Here is a 6000-nt window from a genome sequence, read left to right on the forward strand (position 1 = left end):
ATTGAGTCATAAACAACTTTTGATTTCGCATATGGCAGGCATGTCCTCCGGTTTCTGGGGGTTGTCTTATTTTTTATGTTTTTCGTTTTTCTGCTTTGCGTTGCATACTTTTTGGGGTGCATTTGGGGATCGGTCTTAGAGAGGGGAGCGTGAGTCGTGATCGCGATAGTCGTAACGCTGCTTAACAATATTAAGAATAATAGAGGACTAGCATACATATTAGACTAACATTATTTCACAAAAATCATTTAATTATGGGAAATGGCGAAAATGCTGAGTTCCAACAACCTTTTTCATTTACAAATAATTTTTTAAATCTGCATACAAACCGATTTTCAATAAAAGCTTACACTATGGTGTAATAAAGGGACTGAGTTTTCGAATCGAATATTACCCTGAATAAGCCAAATGTTAATAATTTAATAAAACCCTCGTTTTGTTGGAGTTGGTGACCCCGATTCATTGTTAATACTAATAAGCGCAGTTTTTAAGTAATGTTCAAACACTGTTAACCAAACACCATGAAAACTTCCCATTTTTTGTGCACCTCTAGTTGGATTTCCCGGAAGTTTCCATTGTGTTCTAGTTGACCTTTTTAAAAATTCAAGCCCCTGCAGTCGCACTCATTAAAAACAAAAGACAAAATCCTGAATGTGTGCTGTGTGCATATATATGGACGCATAAAACCGCTTAATTCATAATTTAACAGGGCGCACTTTTAGTTGCGGTTAACGGGTAGAAAACAAAAACCGAAAGTTGAAAAACCATTTAAAAAGGTATGCAAACAATGTTCGTCCGTCTGGGATGTCCCAATGTCTGGCTGTTTGGGCTTACTTATGCAATTCACTCTTTATGATTTATTTCGAAATACTCTGGCCACACTCAGACACCAGCAGCACCACCATCGGCAGAACAGAAACCCGAAAACCCAAAAAGCTTTGCCGCTTAATTTCATTAAAAATTTATGAAATAAAGGCACAGCCAGGATGGCGTATTAAAATTTGATAGTCTGCTTCGTGTGCATGGGTGTCTGTTTTTATATGTATTTATATCTGCCTCTGTGTGGGTGGGTGCTATATGTTTGGGCGCCATGCGTCATTGTTAATATTGTGCTGCGGTTTTTACGCCAAAAGTCAACGTTGGACGCGAGGCAAAAAGAATTTGGCCCGTCTGTGTGCACTTTATTTGATGGACTTGTTTATGAGCCATTTCCATGCCATACCAATTCGCATTCCCATCTGGATGCTGCACCTTGATTCTTATTTTTATTAATGTTTATTGCGTTTCGAGCATTTAATTTGATGTCCGCGTCCAAGTCGGCAATGATGAGACGTTAAATGGAATTGCAACTCGGAGTTGTCCTTGTTCCTCGCTGGAACCAATTTGCAAATGCACACGAATTGCAATTGCGGTGGGCGACGCACTTTCCCTTCATTTTTGTTTTCCCTTTTATTTTTTTGGGCCAGAAATTGCATTTTTAATATCCTTGGCAAGGATCGCGGGCTGTCATGGGTAATGAATGCGCTGGCAAACAATTATTTTTATATGACGGCTGGATGGGACGGGCGGCTGTCTCTTTGGTCCTTCGGACGGATTCTCCAACTCCTTCTGCCGTTGCCAACGGTAACGGTAACTGCACATAAAAGCCCCGTTACATACTTGAGGAGTTACAAGATGTCATTTCATTTCCCGGAATATTCATAACTGCCATGGGCACACTGCGGAAAGTATTTGAGGATATTGTTTAGGATATACTAAAAATCACAATGAAGAGGTTTTGTTATTTGTTTTGAACTTGGGGGTTGAAAGCAGTTTTAAATAAAAACTAGAAATATAATGTCTAAAAGAATGCTACCATATTTACGAAAGTCGACTATCCCTAATATTCTGCATACTTATGACACCCAAAATTATATTTTAAAGTTATTTCAATACCGTAATGATATATATGGTATCTTCTTAACATTTTGGCTTATTATTTAAAGTAATATCAGCTGACAAATCGTTTTAAAATAATTAGGCCCCTTATGTTTAGTTGCTTAAAATATCTTTGAGATATTTTCAACAATATTCCAAAATTAGTACCAAAATGAAATATACTTTAAAGGGTACATTATATAGTTTAAATGTTAATGTTAATAATGATTAGTTAAGAATCGTGTTAATATTGCAGCCCTGTTCCTATTCATAATAACGACTAAGTTGTCTAATTCGTTATAAAAAATTGTATTATCTGAGAGGTTTTAAAAATAGGATAGTGTAAACATTTCTTTAGATGGAATTCAAATAAAACCGTTGAAAATGAAATCCGAAACATTTTTCCCCGTGTATGTGCGCTAGGAAAACGCACTCAGTCATTTCATTTGGGATCTCCCAAACACCTGCTGAACAATGGCGCACAATGTTCTAGTTTCACTTGCCACATGCAACAGTGACACTCATTAGATTAGCGCTGATTGCGCTGTCCCCCGACCCTATAGCACACCCACCTCAAAAGGGGTTTCGCCAAATGCTGACAGCTGTGTGACAGCGCTTGGGGAACGCCTCAAAAAGGCCTTGGGCCCTCGGATAAGTGGGCGGGGCAGTGGGTGGTGGTTTGGCTGCATTGATTGTTTTTGCCACTGGTAATTTGAAACTTTAAAATATTTATGATTTATGTTTAGTTTCCTTTTGTGTGGGGGTGACAAAGGGACACGAAAAACCCCAGGAAAGCCAAGACACCCCTGAAAACCCCGATGGGCAGGGGGGCGTGGCCATGGCGAATGCTGGAAAATTTTTCATTACACAGTTATGCAGTCGCGCAATAAGAAAAGCTAGCTGTAGAAACCCAAAGAGGAGTGACATCTAATGGAGTCCGCAAATTTTGCATGAAGGGAAGGGGCTGGTTTCGGTCTCTGAGAGATTGGCCAAAATATTTGGCACGTGCTGGGGGCTGGGGGTATATAAAATGGGAAGCTGGGGCTTTTGCGCTTCAAGTAATGCTGAATTGAGTTGTCAGTTGTGCGAAAAGTTGCGTTTTATGAGGGTTGATGTGCGGGGCTGTGGGGGAAAGTTGGCAAAACTCGCATTAAATATTAATAAAAACGCTACCTCGGGGAGTTGCAGGTAAATGCACGTCTGAGGTGGATTTAGAGGTGTCTCTGCCACGAGGACGTGCCTAATAAAAAGCCTGCTCCGCAAAATTCCATTCGTGATTTGTCGGCTTGTCGTACTTTCTAATCCTGAAAATGAAACACTGGTAACGCGAAAAAGGGATGACTTTCCCCTTGTATCCTGCTCCCCCAAAAATGGGAAATGTGCGCATTTTTCACTAACAATTTATTATCAACCACTTAGGATCGGAATAAGCGATAGTCCATCGAGGCTTATTAGATTTCAAAAAGCGAGAATGAAACGACAAAACCCCCATTTGCCCAGCCCCCTGGCATAGAATATCTATGACAAGTGCAACAGTGCGACGACAACTGAAATCAACCCTTGGACCGAGCTTCCTTCGGTTTCCTTGGGCGGGGTGTGGAAACTTTTATAGACCGTCAGAATGATATATGCATGCCAATATTATGACAGCAGCAACATAACTGGCAACTGTTGAAATATGCCCTCGGCTACTGGCCACCCAACCCCGCACCCAAACCCCGAAAATGAAATCGAAAAATTTCAATGGAGAAATAACTTTCGGAATGGCTTAGTTGGGAATACTCTTTCGTAGTTTGGGTCTGAACGAGAGGTCTAAAATAAGGGTTTGATGTGTCAGAAATATTTATCTTTCAAACTATTAAGAAAATATAAGTAGTATATAAAGCCCTTCAAAACATTGATTCAATATAAAAATTCATGTAAAAGAATCATAATTTATCTGAAATACGAGCTGGAGTTATAAACTGTTGAATACTAAACAAATGTAAGGTTCATAAAAAAAATCAAATAATCCAGGGCTTTGTTTATTGTTTTCCAATTACATTATTTTCAACAACATTTTCAACAACATTTTCAACAACATTTTCAACAACATTTTCAACAACATTTTCAAAAAAGAATTGCAAAAATTTTCATTAAAAATACTAAAAAAAATAGAAGGTTCTTTTATAAACCAATATTAAGATAATAAAATAATTTATAATACTAATATTGTAATGATTACATGATTGTTGCTTTTACAAATCAGTATGTATTATCTTTGGTAAACTTCAAATATCTTGTTGGAATGCCTAAATTGTAGTAACCACTTCTTTATAAAAGTTCACATAAGATAGATTATTACCATGGGAGCTACATACAAAATTTCGACTATTTGATGTTCATAAGAGTAATGGCCACGTGATCACTAAAACCTCTTTAGGAATCTCAATAACCCCTCTACCTCAGGGTATCAGTAAAAAAGCGAAAACGAGAAATGGCAAATCAGCAGCAACAACTCATCGACGACGATGGGCGTAAAGTTACGCGCGCATATGTAAGTGTCTGACTTCCGTTTCCGCTTAACAAGCTACGATGATGCCATATCCCGCTGGGGTGGCTTCCACCCCCGGCCACTCCACCCGCAAAAGTTGGACTTGAAGTTGTTGTCATGTTTGTCAGAGGTTGGGGCTATTACATTTTACTTTTCATATTTGCCAGGAATAACCGTGAAATTGTTTTTTCTGTCTAGTCCACCCCCTAACCCCTCTTACAAAGTAGGTAAAGTGAGTGTGTGTTTGTGTCAACTACCCCTTTTGTCAATTCGAGAGCTGAAGTATGTGCAAAAAGTGCTTGTGAGTTTGGCGGGGGGCAGTTGGAAAACTTTCATCTACGCCGCCTTGGGCCACAACAAATTGCAAGGGATTCGGGGATTGGATAACAGGGGTTTTCTGAGTGGCGGTTGGCGGTAAATGCTATTTAAATATATAAATTTTAATAAGCTCTTTTCGGTTCTTTTGTTGCCGACCACCGCTGTAAGTAAGCCTGTTATTTCATATCGATTGATGGACAAATTCTAAGAGAGAGTTGGGCTTTGGAAATTTTCCTAAAATATTTCCGCCTACTTAGCGCACACACAATTAAACTCAATTAAGCGGGCATATTTAAACAGCAAATTGCTGCATCGCAATTGGCAAATATGTACACGGATCGACGCCACCAAAAAATGGAAAAAAAAATATAATACAAAAAGGGGCGATAGAACAAAGAAGGAGCTGAATTCCCCAGAGTGGCTGCATCACCGAGGGATAACAAAGGTAACGAGAGGACTCAGCGCAGCCAACGAACTTGAACCGCAATTTTTATTTGGCAATACATGCGAAGACATTTCCTTTTTAGCTTTTCCCTCGCCCGCCTCTACTTTATTCCGGCCCCACGTTTTTTGGCTACTTTGTTGCCGCAACCCTCATGAATATGTAAGCACTCGGTGTGACGGCGTCCCCAGGAAGATCCGGCCAGGTGGGAAGGCGAAAGGCGGCTTCTCCAAGAAGGTAACCGTAAGCCCGTTTGCCCGGGGTGGGCTTTGCCCAGCCAAGCAAAACCGACCTGCAGCGAGGATATAGTGCGGCGGCAGTGGTGGCAGACCCACCGAAATGCCCAACCCACCGACCGAGACAGACAAACATCAATAAACAAGAACCGTCGCGTAAATAATGCAGCACCCGGAGACGCTGCACAGCTCGACTGACTTTTCCGTCCTTGGTCCGCCGGCAGTCACCAGTCACCAAGCACGCACGGATCGTCTCCGGAACCGTAGAAGTCATCAATGCACTCGAAAAAATATTATAAATATTTAAGAAGCTTTCTGCTTTAAATCGTAAAAAAAGGGTTTCAATTAGCATTTTGAGACATTTAAACTAATACATAACTAAAAACTTTTTGGTTTTTATGATGTTTTAAATATTGAAAATATGTTCCTTAGTTGTACTTATTAAGTTGTGTTTAAACCTGTTCTTTACGGTATTTAACCTTTTCTTAAATATTTAAGAAATATCATTTAATTTTATTATAACACAAATATTACTATTCCTTTAGAACTTGATT

Source organism: Drosophila suzukii, chromosome 2R, assembly GCF_043229965.1.
Source record: "Drosophila suzukii chromosome 2R, CBGP_Dsuzu_IsoJpt1.0, whole genome shotgun sequence".
Classification (NCBI taxonomy): domain Eukaryota; kingdom Metazoa; phylum Arthropoda; class Insecta; order Diptera; family Drosophilidae; genus Drosophila; species Drosophila suzukii.